Source organism: Pseudonaja textilis, chromosome 5, assembly GCF_049901715.1.
Source record: "Pseudonaja textilis isolate UNSWEBS1 chromosome 5, rPseTex1.2, whole genome shotgun sequence".
Lineage (NCBI taxonomy): Eukaryota > Metazoa > Chordata > Lepidosauria > Squamata > Elapidae > Pseudonaja > Pseudonaja textilis.
In genome coordinates, this window is record NC_141994.1 from 35,419,656 (window position 1) to 35,436,230 (window position 16,575).

A 16,575-nucleotide genomic window follows, 5' to 3' on the forward strand; every position below is an offset into this window, starting at 1 on the left:
TCCAGAAATTATCCACATGGTGCTCAGAAAACAACATGCATCTAAACACCCGCAAGACAAAGTGGTGTTAGACTTCCAGAAACAGAGAGAGGAACCTGCCCAGGGGTGGGATCTGACCAGTATAACTACTCAGTCTGGTGATTTTACAATTCACACGCTGCACGCACATGTGAATCATTATCAGCTTGCTGCTTGAACATCTGAGCAGCGCTGCACGCAGGTGCACAGCAGTTGAAAAAGTACTTTTTTCCTGCTTTTTCAACTGCAGCTGTGCCGCACAAAGCAGCTGAGGTTGAAAAAGCAGGAAATAAAGGTCAGGTAAGAGCCCGGGCGGGCAGTTGGACCAAAACAGCAGCAGACATAAAACCGGTTCTATGTCTGCTGCTCTTCAGAGCTACTGGTTCTGCCGGGCTCCGTAGAACTGGTATCCCACCCCTGAACCTGCCCCACTCTACATCAAGGGGTCTGTGTGGAGAGGGTTTTCTCTTTCAAATTTCTGGGAGTCCACCTTAGCCAAGATCTCACCTGGAAAAATAACACAATCCAGGTGGTCAGGAAGGCTCAACAGAGACTCCATTTCCTTAGGGTCTTGTGGAAATATCAAATGGAACAACGACTAATGACTTCCTTTTACCAGTCTATGATAGAAAGCATCCTTACGTATTGTATTATGGTATGGTATGCTGGCTTGACAGCTGTGGACAGAAAGGCATTACAGAGGGTGATGAGCACAGCAGAGTAGCAGAGATTTTGCTTTATCTAATTACCTTTACACCATTCTTTCTGTTCCATACATAGGAGCATTTAGGTTGAAAATGCTTAAATATTTTCAAGCATATTGGACAGAAAGTTGGATATATTTCTATGTTCAAATGAGACCAATGAGAAAATTCTACATTATTAGTTATGCTTTTCTTTATACTATACTTGGTATTCTGGATGAATCCACCTCTTCCTTACAAAATGCATGGGTTGGTCTGAAATTGAGTTTGTGTGCTTTTTCATTAGCAGATTGATCTAGAGACATTGCTATGAAAGGCCCAGTTCTGAAGTCTATCATGAATGCTTATCAATAATAGCCTTAAAAGGAGAGCCATTGCCAAAGCAACTATAAGGAATCTTATATGTTCCCTCATTCTGTGTCTTCAAAAGAGCATTGAAAACTGTTCTTCTTTTTCTTCCCAGCATCTACACTGGAGCCGCTTTGAACCCTGACTTTTTAAAGAGAAGCAGGAAATATGACACTTTCATGATTGAGAGGCTTTGGTTAAAATGTGGGCAAGATATGACAATGTTGTTAATAAGCTCTTGGGACATTAAAACGTTAAAACAAAAACATTTTAAACAATTCACATTTATTTGATAAGAGGTGGTGCAGAGCGATTGTTGATGTGGGATTTGAAAAGGAGATTGAGAAATTATTTGAGAACATTACAAGTTGTTGGTCTTCTACTATAGACTTCACAATGCCAGAGCAAAATCATTGAAGACTACCTAACAATATCAGGAAAGTATCAATGCCTCTGTTTCAGCAATACAAGCATTTTGCATTCTTACATTCACTCTTTCAGTTATTCAAACCACACACACACACACACACAAAGACTTTTCTTGTCATCGACCAAAAATTGCAGTGTCACATTAATTTTGATGGTGTGATAGGTGAGACTTATCTCTAATTCTCTTTTATAAGCAAGTAGACCACCTGTAGCCTACTGTTTTATTATTTCAGGGATATTTTCTTAGCTAAATAAAGAAACAAGTAACCATGGGTGGGTGGAGAAATGATAGAAGCAGGAAGGACTTCCAACTTCCTATTAGATTTCCCCATGAAATCTGACAGGAAGCATCAGAAATCCATCCTTCCTCCCTCCCTCCCTCCCTTCCTCCTTTCCTTCCTTCCATACATACATGCATGCATACATACATTATACATACATACATACACATTCCCTTTTGACTAAAAATTAGGTTGTATTTGTTTACAATACAAAGATACTCAAGAACAAAAAAAGGTTGGTGTTATATGTTTTAATTGCAAACTAAGTGAAATCTATTTGCCATCACCTATAAAATAACCCAAAGTAATTAGTGTGTTTTATTATTTGAATAAAAAAGTCTTGATGACTTTCTAGTTGAAAGTCTTGACTGGAAGACTTTTCAGAATTTGGATTATTTATGCCACTTTATGTTTAATCTTCAGGTTTTTTTTCTCTCCCTTAGGTGATATAAATATGGTTTGTTTGTGTGTGTGCATGCGTGTGTGTGCATGTGTGACATGAACACATACCGGTATGTAAGAGGAACCAAATAATTTTATATAAATAAATATAGCTTTTTATATATGGGGACAATTGCAAATAGATACGTTTATATTTGCAACATACTTCTGCAATCCATGCAAATATCCAGCCAAATATCTGGAAACATGGCAAAGGTTCCTTTTGTGATAAATTTTATATGGAAAGGGCAAAATTGTTTGATTATATAGCTATAAGACCTTGGCCGAAAATAATAGAAATATGATGCTGTACTTGAACCTCTAGGTTCAGAATCTCTAACACATATTGGAAAAGTAAGTATTAGCAGTTTTTTTTTCCTTAAAAAATCAGCCTGATGGAAGAAATTACCTATTAAAATGATAATTCAAGTTTAGTCATGCTGGACAAATGTCTTCAATCCAAACTACTATGATTATTTCCCAGCGTAAATACTAAGTGATCAATTTCATTTATACAAACCACCTTCGTGATAGTTCCATACAGGTTGTGTTTTGTAATGTTAAAATTGACCTTCCAAGTGCTCATTTGAATTACTTTTCTTGATGAACTGAGGCCCACAACTGAATTAATCCATATTTTAATTCTTACTCTTATTTTTCTATATTATCAGCTTGCAAGATATACAAGGTACTAATACTAAAATTTGAAACATTAGCTTAATATTTTGGGTTTCCTTAGTTAAATGGCAAAGAAACAAGAGGAGATAAAAGGTTATAAAAACAGTGAAAGTAAAGAAATGAAGTGCAATAAAGGCAGTTGTTCAGTTTTCGACTTAAGAAACTAAATCAAACATGCAAGTACAAAACAGAAGGTACCTCACTTGTTATAATATTTGAAGAGAGGGGAAGAATTGGAACCAGCTTGCCTTCCATAGAAGGTCCGTATATTACATGGATCAGAAGGACGGCTGAGAAGATACCTCTAGATTCTTCATATCCTGGACAACTCCTCTCCTCAAGACTATAGGGCAGTGCATGCCAAAATACAGGTAGTCCTTGTTTTACAACAATTCTTTTAGAAGAATTTCTTTTAGTGAGTGTTCAAAGTTACAATGGCAATGAATTTTTTTTCATATTTATGACCATTGCAGCGTCCCCAGGGTCATGTGAACCAAATTCCTATGCTTGGCAATTGACTCATATTTATGACTGTTACATTGTCTCAGGGTCATGCGATCACCTTTTTGTGACCTCCTGATGAGCAAATTCAATGGGGAAGCCAGATTCACTTAACAATAGGTTGACTAATTTAACAACTACAGTAATTCCCTTAACAACTGTGGCAAGAAAGATTGTAAAAAAGGGGCAAACTCACTTAACAAATGTTTCACTTAGCAACAGAAAGTTTGGGCTCAATTGTGGTTGTAAATCGAGGACTACTTCTAACTAGACACAGGGCCAGTTTTTTCCCTTGTGCCCTCACTCTGCTGAACACTTAATTCCCATAGTACTGTTTAAGGTCTATGTATCCATGTAATGTGGCTGTAACATTATTATTTATCCTCCTTATTACTTTATTTAGTCCACCCATTTATTGATATGATGATGATTCCGTTGCTTTGCATGTACACTGAATGCTTCTATACCAAAGACAAATTTCTGGTGTGTCTAATCACACTTGGCCACTGTTGATACAGTGTTGTCTAGTATTGTAAGAGGTGGTAGTATGGGAGGGTTTCTTCTAAAGTCTATCACCATTTCTACAGTTTTGAGTGTGTTCAGTTCCAGATTGTTCCAGTTACACCATGAGGCAAGTTATAATAATAATACTTTATTTCCAGTCACAGACTAAAACACAAGTACAACAAAAGAGGAACATGGGAAAATTAGTCATGAACAATTGGTCACCAAAAACTTGACTAAGGGGAATTACAGCGTTCTCCTCTGATGGTTACAGCTCTTAAATTTTTTTTGGAAACCTGAGAAGTGATGTATGAGGAGCCATCCCCTAGACAATATAAGAGCAAATTACTAACATTGGGTCTAGAAGGGTCTGTTTCAAGGAGAAACAGTAACTTACTGTAACAGTTACTGTTACTGTAACAGTAACTGTAACAGTTACTCTACAGTTAGTTACTGTACAGTAACTAACTACCTGTGCCATGAAGTATAACCTCCTGTCTGTATGCGGACTCATTGTTGTCTTGAATGAGACCAATCACTGTTGTGTCATCAGCAAACTTCAGTATTTTAACAGATGGATCGTTTGAGATGCAGTCATTGGTATATAGGAAGAAGAGGGGAAAGCACACAGCCTTGGGGCGGGGGGGGGGGGCTGTGCTGATTGTACAGGTATAGGATGTGATTCTGCCTAGCTTCACCTGCTGCTTCCTGTCTGTTAGGAAGCTTATGATCCACTTACAAGTGTGTTCAGGTACCGCTAGTTGGTTTAATTTACTTAGAAGAGTGTCTGGAATGATGCTATTGAATGTTGAACTGAAGTCTACAAAGAGGACTCTTGCATAGGTATTTGGAGATTCAAGGTGTTGTAGGATGTCATGCAGAGCCATGTTAACAGCATCACCTGTCGATCTATTTGCTCGGTATGCAAATTGCATGGGATCTAACAGCAGATCCGTGATAGTTTTCAGGTGGGACAGCACAAGCCTTTCAAAGATTTTCATAACTACAGATGTTACTGGAATGATGGTAGAACGCTTGAAGTAGGAAGGAACATAGCACATCTCTAGTGATCTTTTGAAGATTCGGGTGAAGATGGGGGCCAATTAGACAGCACAGACTTTTTAGTAAGAAGGAGTTATCTTGTCTGGCCCTGGTGCTTTTCCTGGCTTCTTTTTCTGTGATCACCAGAGGTTGTGAACCCAATGGACTGGGGCCAGTTGTAGGAGGCTTGGCCTTTGACTAACATTTGACTTATGTTAGTCTCTTTAAAGGCTGAAGAAGCTGCTGTGGGAATCTTTTAAGGCAAGCTTTTTATATTGTAATAGCCAGTTGCAGATTAAGGCTCATTGGTGCCCTAAGCACTGACAAATCTTGGTGCCCCTCTCCTTTGTACATACTGTACAAACAAAGCCTTATGCTCAATTTTATGGTGCCCCCTTTGGGCCTGGTGTCCTAAGCATATGCTTAGCCTGCTTAATGCACCACTGGTAATAGCAGTGATGGAAAAATATCACAGAGAGAAAGAGATCCAGAGACCTAAGTGATCCTCTCCACCTACAAGGTTCAATGAAACATTGGAAATATTTGTTTAACTGTCTGGACATTTAATGGGCAGGTATCTCAAGGTATAGTACAAGCTTTTTTTGGCTTCCGGTTTGAGCTTCTTCAGCGACAGACTGAAACCTCGTCTCTGCGAGTCTTTGATCCGTGATCACCGCTGGAGTGCCCTGAGCCGGCTGGCTTCAGGGCTAAGCCAACCCGTAGAGGTGGTGAAGAGGGGGGAGACTGACTGCAAGGTTGAGGAGAGCCACATCTCTCCTTCCCAGCTGGCCATTACTCCCTTTCCCGAAGGCGGTTGCAGCGGTGGTCAGAAATGGCCACCACAAAGAAGAACTCAACTGCAAAAGAATGTGCAGGAGGAAGATAAGAGGAGAAAGTTTTGGTTGACCAGGTCAAACAGCAAAAGCAACAAATAAGGTACCCTGGAATTGAAACTGTTAAAAACAATAACATTGTTCCCTAAGAAGATTTTTAAGCTGCAAAGGAGAGAGAAAAGGAAAAAGATTTGGTTTTTTTTCTCCTTTTCCTATACAGACAGCTAAGAGACTTAAGTAAGAAATTGGAAAAACATCCACTTTGACATCAATAGTCATTTAATGCTGAAAATAAAAAGTCAAAGGGATAATAAAGATTTCTGGATAATTAAAAGCTTTTGAAAACAGGAAAGGAGAGAGGAAGATTAAAAGGGCAGGATCTGGAAGGGAGGAGACTGCCTGGAATTAAAAAAAGAACTTATAGCAAAATCTCAAAAAGACTTCCAAAAGATACATTCTAACTGAAATATCATAACAAAAACCCCAGGAAGAGAAAGTCGAAAAAGAAATAAGAAGATATAACTCGGGACTATCTGGATTACTTGATGATTTCTGGATTCTTGGTTATTGTTTTGAATGACTAAAATCAGTCGGGTGGTTGTTTAAAACTTTTTTAAATGGCTCCACTTTTAGAAGAACTGAAAATGGAACTTAAAAAGTACAAAGAAGATGCACAAGAAGGGAGAGGTTCTTTTGGCTTCGTATTTCAGTTTTTAGAAATGGAGACTTGGAATTATGAGAAACAACAAGAAATGCCTGCACAACAAGAAGATTGGGACAAAGAAGAAGCCATCTTTAATGAACAAGTAATCTTAGATGGGTTGGGGGAGGAAAGAGGGGAAAGAGAGTGGAAAGTTTAAGATTGGGAAAAACAACTAAAATAAAAGTAGTGAAAAACAAGTATAAAATCAGAAAGCAACAGAAGAGGGAAATGAAGAAGAGAGAATTAGAACTAGAGAGACAAGGGGGTAAAAAGGGGAAGGAGAAGATGAGAGGGAAGAAAGAAAGGAAAAGAAGTCATAAAGGACAGAAACAAAATAAAGAGAAACAGGGCCTATTTAGAGATAATGGGTGAAAATTTAATGGAAAAGGGGATTCTGCAAAGATGCATAAGATAGTATGGTTATATTAGAAACAGAAATAATTTTAGAAAATATGAAACAATGCATGATTAAAATGTCTGATAAAATAGCTATCATAATTCAGTGAAATGCTTGTCAATAAATAAATGTAACAAAATGAATATTTAATGATTTGCAAAACATGAAGACAAATGAGGGGAAAATTAATTATGGAGATTATATGTGTTTTTAAGGAAGTATGATATTTAATTGAAAAGAAGTATTGAAGATGTTAAGATTTTAATGATTATTAATGATAGAACTGAACTGGAATGGAATGGGGGTTTATAATTACATTTACAATCTTTTTTAAAAAAGAATATAGTGTGTATTATAAGAATGTACCAAGCAGAATTTGATTGGAAGTTATGTATTATGTATTATATTGAAGGTCATAACCTTAAAGTATATATTGAAGTTTAAATGAGAGTTGAATGGTTGTAATTAAAAGATATAAAGGTGTCATACTCCAATTAGTAACTACAGGAGAAAACTTATTTAATGAGAAAAGATAATATGAAATTGAAACAGAACAGACAAAAGTATAAATATAATGGTTTGAATTGAGATGAGATAATCAAATTAATCTCAAGAAAATCAAAAGAGGGGAAAAACTATATAGAAAATGTAAAATAGTATAAGATATGGAATAGAATACAAAAAGGAGCATGAAATTGAGTTTTGTGTCTATATAAAGAAGTTCAATCCGGGACCATGCTATTTTCAAAAAAGATGTTTTACTTATATTTTGTATGTGTGAAAACCCAAGTAAAACTTTATTAAGGTATAGTACAAGTTTTTTTGTTTTTTATTTTCAACTTGTAAGTAAAGCAGTTAAAACATTAAAACCAATACCTAATCAACAAACTTTAACTAGGAGCTTCATAATACTTCCAAATCATATTTTTGAAACCACGTTATAATGTTAAAATAAGAAGCTGATAGTTGAAATATTAGAATTATAATTTTATTAAAACTAGATCAGAATTTTTTGAATCTGTTTATGGGATAATGCAAATTAGTCATAATTATGTTTCATTGTTTAGGTTCATGGTTGAGGAATAGTTTTTAGAAGCTTCTATTGATCTTTTATTTTGGAAGTTCTGGATATGGAGCTATGGTATCACTTCTGTGGCTGATGCTGGTTTAAGAGAAGGTCCATTGGAAATTCTGAAAGTTCATCTTCAAAATAATATATTCAAGAAGCTAGATGTGTCAATATTGCTAGACAGTTTCTGGGAATAAATATTGTTCAGATCTGTGGTTTTGATAGTGGACAGGAGAAAAAACTTGTACAAGGATAGACATCTTGTTAGGGATACACCCTAGCAGAATCTGCATGGCAGTCAGGCAGGCAGGCAAAATATGTGAGATAAACGTTTTTGTAGCTTACCCTCAGTAAAACAGATACACAGTGCTAATTAAATAGTTTATTCCAGTAAGAGTTATAGCATAGTCAAACAGTCCATATATCATTCACTAATTCAGTCCGTCCAAGGATTATTCAGTTGCAAATTCCAGTGTTGAAAAAGAGAGGTCAGTAAACTTACAAATATCAGTCCAGTAATATATCTCCTTGCAGTAGAGATATGAAGAAGTCAAAAAAACTCCTCTCTTCCTTCAGCAACTCAGCAGTAGGGGAAACACACAGTTAACAAACCATCAATCCATGCAATCCAGTAATTGTCAGGAATCGTCAGGTTCTCTTGCTCCCTCTTATGGTGGTTTCACACCACACCTAAAATTACATGCTTTGCAGTTTTAAAGTGACACACACTTAAACTTACAATCATAGTTTATATATATTATTTTACCCAAACTACGTTAGGTAACCTATGTTATTCCTAACATTCTCCCCTTTTGGGTAATATAATAATATATATATATATATATATATATATATATATATATATATATATATATATATATATATATATATATATATCTATTTACAACCTTAACCCATAGTCATCACAACTCTCTTTGTGTTTGACTGCACCTTGGGCTTTTGTGAACTGATCAGCAATATTTTGCTCAGTCATACAATATTCCAATCTTATTAAACCTTCCTTTACAGATTGCCTTACATTCAGATATCTAAGATCTGTATGCTTAGATCTCGTTTTTACAGCAATATTTGTAGTCATCGGTATGGCTGCTTGATTGTTCTCATACACAACAATGGAATCATTAACAGTTAGTCCCATATCCAACAACAACTGTTTATACAGAATTAAATCAGTACATAATAAGGATAGACATGAAAATTCTGCTTCCATTGTGGACATACTTATGTGTTGCTGTCTAATTGACCTCCAACCAATCAATGCTTTTCCTAATAGTATAGCCATTCCTGAAGTTGATTTCCTAGTGTTTATATCTGTTGCAAAACTTGCATCAGCATATGCACTTAAAATCAAATCATCTTTTGGCTCCAAATACAATGCATAGTGCATTGTCCTTTTAAGATATCTTAAGATACGTTTTGCCGCTTGCCAGTGTTGTTCAGCGGGTTCAGCGTTGAATCGAGCCGATTGATTAACGCTATAGGCAATATCTGGCCTTGACCAATTACTAATGTACGATAGACTACCAATTAGCGACTGATAGATAGTCTTATCGAATTTTGAACTCTGAGCATCAGTGCGGCAAAATTCCTGACTCATTGGAGTTTTTGCTGGTTTACAAAGTTCCATCTTATATGTTTTTAGTAATTGATAAATCTTATCCTCTCGAGATATCTTATAGCCACCATTAGTTTTATTTATTGTCAATCCGAGATACTATTTTATCTCTCCTAATTGCTTTAATTTTATCCTCTTACCTAATAATGATATTATTTCAGTAGCTTCATTATTAGTTTTTGTAATTAAAGCAATATCATCTGTAAACAACAATAATAATGACACTATTCCATTTGTCTCTTTTTAAAATAAACATGGATCAGCTAAACCTGCTTTAAACCCTATATTGTTTAACTCCTTAACAATATATTGGTTCCATTCGTAACCAGATTGTTTTAATCCATAGAGACTCTTTTTAAGTTTCCAACAGTCATTATTAGTTTTATCATCCTTAATCCCTACAGGTTTCTTTAGGTATATAGTGTGCTGCAGTGGTGCATGCAGATAAGCAGTTTCTACATCTAAATGATTTATGATATAGTTTTTCTTAGCTGCCCACATTAAAGCTGCTCTCAAGGTTGTTGCTTTTAGACTTGGTGCAAACACTTCATCATAATCACATGCAGTTTGATTAAATCCTTGAGCTACCAACCTAGCCTTATGGGTAACAGTCCCATTTTTACCTGTTTTTAATTTAAATATCCATTTGCATCCAATGGACTTTTCACCTGGAGGTAATTTAGCATTCTCATAGACTCCCATCTGTTTTAATGAATTCAGTTCCTTTTGCATTGCTGTATGCCAATTCTCTTGATCCTTTGCAGGATACATTTTTAGTTCTTCCACAATAGTTGGAATTTTACTAACTTGGCAAACTACACTTGCTTGGTACCTATCAGGTGGTCTGCTTTCACGTGTTGACCGTCTAGGTATTACAGGGCTTACAGGTGGACTTTTATCTATCACCTGTTCCTGGTTATCTATTTCTTCTTGTTCACTTATTTCTTCCTGTTTTGGTCCTATTTGCTCTTCCTTTACTTCCTCTTTAATTGTACTTTTCTTATTACTGATATGGTGGTTTGGTCTTTTGTAGGTTTCTATAATTACATCTTTATTCGAATCTTGCTCCAGTTTTTCCCATCCTACATGTTCCAGGAATTGTGCACTAGCACTACAGTAAATTCTAGTTGTACCCTCTTCCCAGAACCTGTAAGATTTATGGTTAGATTCGTAACCTACAAAAAATAATCTTTTAGCCCTATGCTGTCCCTTATGTCTCAGTTGTGTAGGAATATGCACCCATGCTGGTGCTCCAAATGTGTGCATGTAGCTTAGGTCAGGTTTTCTACCATGCCACCGTGTGAATGGTAATTCACCTGTTGTTGAGTTAACAACATTATTCAATATATGATTACCACACATTATTGCTTCTCCCCACAAATTTTCAGGTAATCCTGAATCCGACAACATGGTACGAGCCATTGCCTGTAGTGTTTGGCCTCGTCTTTCTATAAAGGAATTATGTTGTGGCCTATATGGTGCAGACCTTTTATGTTCTACACCTGCCATCTTGAGTCTATTTTGGAATTTATTATTTATAAATTCTGTACCATTATTAGTTACAAGAGTTACTAGTTTCCTTTTAGTTTTTCTTTCTGCAAACTTCAACCAATTAAAGAAATTCTGATATGTTTCCGTTTTACTCTTCATTAACTAACAGAAACCATATCTAGAATAATGATCCATTATACTTAATATATAACGAGCACCTCCCACACTTGGTTTTTTAGGACCTATAATATCAGCAAATACGACCTCTAGAGGCTCTTTAGTTTTAAATCCATTAATTCTATTTGCTGGTATTACCTTGCTTTTTTGTTGACTGCAAGCATTGCAGTGCAAATACTTACTGTAAGGCTTCAGTTTTATACCCTTAGACAGTTCAACCGTTTGCTTGAGCATTTTAAAATTTATATGCCCTAAATGTCTGTGGAACAAATGTATGCATTCATCATGAGGTTTAACGTTATTATACACTGTGTTAGCCACCTCTAATTGATTATCATTTAACACATACAATTCACCTTTTAAAGTTGCAGTCACTTTTTAACCTTCCTTTTCTATTATGCAGTTTTCTCCCCTAAAGGTAACTACATAACCTAGTTTAATCAAAACTCTAACCGAAAGCAAATACTTAAGTTGTGGTACATATAACATTTTTACCTTTTCTTTTATGCAAGAACAATATGCAGTACCTTGACCTCTTCCTTTGAGTTTCCAGCCATTAGCTAACGATATCTGCTGTGAACTCGTGGACATCTTAATAAATCTTTTCTTATCTTTTGTTATGCAGTGCGATGCTCCACTATCTACAACCCAAAAATTATTATTGTTCACAGTTTCGTTGCTATACATGGCTAACTCTAAGCATTTTTTATCCTTTTGATGCCTTTTAGCATTCTGGCTGGCATTGTGGCATTTTTCTTTCTTGCAGAATCTAGCCAAATGTCCCTTTCTTCCACAATTAAAACATTTTCTAATTGTGTAGGCTGACGAAGATAATTTATCTTCTTGTGGTTGTTCCCTTCTGAGTTGATCCCTTTCAAGCCTTCTCCTGGCTTCTTCAATTAATCTGCCAGTAATGTCAGTTAATGTGAGGTTATCTTTTGGCAGAACTTCCAGCGAAGTTACATAGTCGTCATAGCTCTCATCTAATGAAGACAAAATTATATAAACCTGATGCAGTTCAGTGAAGATAAGCTCTTTTTCATGCAGCTCCTGAAAAATTCTCTTCATAGTGTTTATATGAATCAACATGTCTCCATTCTTTTGAAGATGTGTTCTGAACAGCTTCCGTGTAAGATTTATATGTGCTCCTACACTGTCTCGAACATAAATCTTCTTTAAATTCTCCCAGCACTTAGCAGCTGTTTCTTCTCCACGAATATGGACAAGTTGCTGGTCACAGAGTGTCAGTCCTATTACACAGAGAGCTTGCTCATTCTTCAGTTTATATTCTTGTATTTTCTGGGCATCATCTTCATCCTCTGGATCCCAAGCATCTACCTCTGGTGGGTTTTGAATTATACTCCACAAACCTTCTCTGTATAGAAGTAGGCTGCATTTCATAGACCATGAAACATAGTTTGTTCCATCCAGTTTGGATATTAGAGACAAACTTGGTAAATTGACTTGTGCCATCTTTCTCTGGATATTAAACTATAATTAATAAAACACAGCTGTCTGTTTACAGTACTGTGTAACTACACTAACTCTTACTTTATATAAGCCTGTTATATCCTGGTTAGTCTGACTGTACAGCTGGGCCCATAACCAGTGTTAGGGATACACCCTAGCAGAATCTGCACAGCAGTCAGGCAGGCAGGCAAAATATGTGAGATAAACGTTTTTGTAGCTTGCCCTCAGTAAAACAGATACACAGTGCTAATTAAATAGTTTATTCCAGTAAGAGTTATAGCATAGTCAAACAGTCCATATATCATTCACTAATTCAGTCCGTCCAAGGATTATTCAGTTGCAAATTCCAGTGTTGAAAAAGAGAGGTCAGTAAACTTACAAATATCAGTCCAGTAATATATCTCCTTGCAGTAGAGATATGAAGAAGTCAAAAAAACTCCTCTCTTCCTTCAGCAACTCAGCAGTAGGGGAAACACACAGTTAACAAACCATCAATCCATGCAATCCAGTAATTGTCAGGAATCGTCAGGTTCTCTTGCTCCCTCTTATGGTGGTTTCACACCACACCTAAAATTACATGCTTTGCAGTTTTAAAGTGACACACACTTAAACTTACAATCATAGTTTATATATATTATTTTACCCAAACTACGTTAGGTAACCTATGTTATTCCTAACACATCTGCTGACTGGTCATCTAGAACATGGGAATATGGGAATAAAACAGAGGTGGTATTCAGCAGGTTCTGACCAGTTCCGGAACTGGTAGTAGAAATTTTGAGTAGTTTGGAGAACCAGCAAATACCACCTCTGACTGGAGATTTTACAGTATCCTTCCCCTGCCATGCCCACCAAGCCACACCCACAGAACCTGTAGAAAAATAATTTGAATTCCACCACTGGAATAAAATTAATCTCATCTAGGAATACATGATTGGAGTATTGATGGAATCACAATAATAAAGAACAAATTGTTCTTTATTATGAAAGGAAGGAAGGAAGGAAGGAAGGAAGGAAGGAAGGAAGGAAGGAAGGAAGGAAGGAAGGAAGGAAGGAAGGAAGGAAGGAAGGAAGGAAAAGATTTCATCTCAAATTAAGAGGCTCCATTACTAGGTCATATTCAGTTTTCTGTGCAGGCTTAGCTGTTTGCCAGAATGTAAATTAAATGATCAATATGCCACAACCAGAGATAAGTAGGCTCAGACAATTTCACAGAATAAGCAGCTTTGAAAAAGAAATATCTTGGCACTGGATGTCACTCGAGATCAAACAGGTCAAGCATCAAGCAAGACCACAAAATAATCAAAAAACAAGCCCATAAGAGAAGCAAGACGTAACATAACTATGTCCAAGACATGGCAAAGCAACATTCATGCAGGTTAGAACTGAGTTTTGAATAGTTATTTTCATTGCTTTTTCCAAGAAGAGAGTGAAATAAATGGGTGACACTGAATTTCCACTCAATGCCATATGAAAACACTACATGGGAGTTGTACAATCTATTCTCTTGTTAGCATTCCTAATCTTTCTAGTTATTCTCTCAGATTTATGAAGTTCTGCTAGTTTATCTTCACTATGTGCCTTTGCTTAGGACCAATGGACTACATCTCAGAATATCCATCATGTGTGGTTCTGGGAACTTGCTGTTAGAGTTGAGTGACTAGCTTAAACAATGTTGAATCTCCAGGAACAAGTCTGCTATGAAATGCTACACTCCTCCTCATCCATCCATCCATGGAGATGTTCTCCAACAGGGTCATTCTCATATGCTTAGGAAAATATCCACCATTCTTATCAAATCAGTATAAGATATAAAATGAACAAAATTTGGGAAGTGTGTCTTTATGCCAGTTAGAGAATGTACAGATCACACTTTTCTGGATCACCTATCTGTATGAATGTGATAAAAATATTTATTATTTGTTCATTGATCCACATAAAGTGTATGATAAAAAGGCTTTAATTATACATTGTATTATAAAAGCATTTGTTGCCAGATATGATAAAAATGATAAGAATAGTAAAAAGTACAGTGAGTGTCAGTAGTGAGATCATTTTATATTATAAATAGAGTGAATAATGATTAATGTAAAACAAATGTAAAAATATAGAATTAATGAATTGAGAAGAACAAAACAAATGTTTCTTAATACAGTAGAATTAACGGTACTTTCACAAGCAACACAGCTTAGCATGTCAATAGAATAATTGTATATTTATGTGTGTGTATTATTATTATTTAGCATATGATGAGAACATGACAGAAGAAAAGTAAACATGTACTTGTCTATGTACGTATGTATAGGTATGCATGCAATATACTGTATATATTGAAATGGTGTGTGTGTGTGTGTGTGTGTGTGTGTGTGTGTACACACACACACACACACACATGAATGAATGAATAAAAGAACAGAAAATAAATGGACACATTAACCTGAGTGGCTTCTGTCAAGTCAGAAAATACCCAAATAATTCTGAATGGTCTCAATTCAAACTATAGTAACTAAAACAGCACAATACTTTAGATTTACTTGGGAAGAGGTATCTTATAATACCTTGTTTCTTCAAGAAACAAAATAAAATCTCAGGAATGCATGATGGAGAATAGGAGACAGAAAGCTTTGGAATAGAATGGTATTCCCATAGACACTGTATGGCTGTCTTTCTCAAGTATGATTAGAAATGGAAATTTTAAAATCTATTTTAAAATTGTTTCCCTACTAAGAACTTGGTAACAATGGCTCTCACCTGAAACAGACTTGACAAAAAACAACTGTATTTGCCTGGTGATAAGATATTTTTTATTGCTATTTAGTATAAGCATTTGGATTATTATATATACACTATTCTTTTTTTAAGGTTCAAAATCTCATCTCTGAAAAATGAATTTTATCTATACATATCTATAAAATATATAAACTCATCACCAAAGATCCAACGCACTCTACTGTGTCATTTCAATAAATCTAAATTCACCCAATCAATTTAGATTTAAGAAATGTAAGAAATGATCCCATGAATTATTTCTTGATCATAAACTTAATCCAAAGATGCCTCCAAAGTTAAGATAAAATGCATGGTTCGTTATATCTAGAGAGTGCACCTTACTTTCATAGGTAGATGGTAAACAGATACAAGAAATTAAAGAGACCCATAAACACAATTTCATAAGATTGTTCAAATGAAGGCTGGACAGCCATCTATCTGAAGTGTTTTAATTTTTAATTTATTCAGTGAACAGTGATTGAAAACAATTATCTAAATGACCCTTTCTACTCTATGATTTCATGTTTTATTATTTAAAATTGGAACCAGTTGTAGCAGTGATTTATTTGTTATGGAAATGCTTGCCAGAACAGAAAAGTGGAATATGATTTATTAAACATTCTGTCTCTTTTTTTCTCTAGGCAGTCAAGGCAGGATACAGAACATTCCCTCATCCCATTTCATATTCACAACAATGTGTTGCATGGGTAAGATTGATAGCTGCTAGCTCAGATGATGCAGAAAGCTTATAAGGCTAAGAAAAGACTTAAGTCTGGGTCTCCCAATAAAATGCCTAATTGGAAACAGGTGTAACTTTATGCATGAAGTCTTTTGTACCGCTGAAACAAAATTGATACTTTTTACTTTTTTCTTTACAAAGGGGGAGGAAATGAATCCAGGAAACTATAGACATATCAGCCTGACATCAATCCCTGAACATCAATACTCTTCCATTGCTTGATTATCTTTTCCAGATTATCTTCTCAAGAAATGAATCTGCAAACACCTAAAGGCAAACAAAGTCATAACCAGAAGTCAACATGGGCTTGTCAAAAACAGCTCATGGCAGGCAAATTTTATTATGT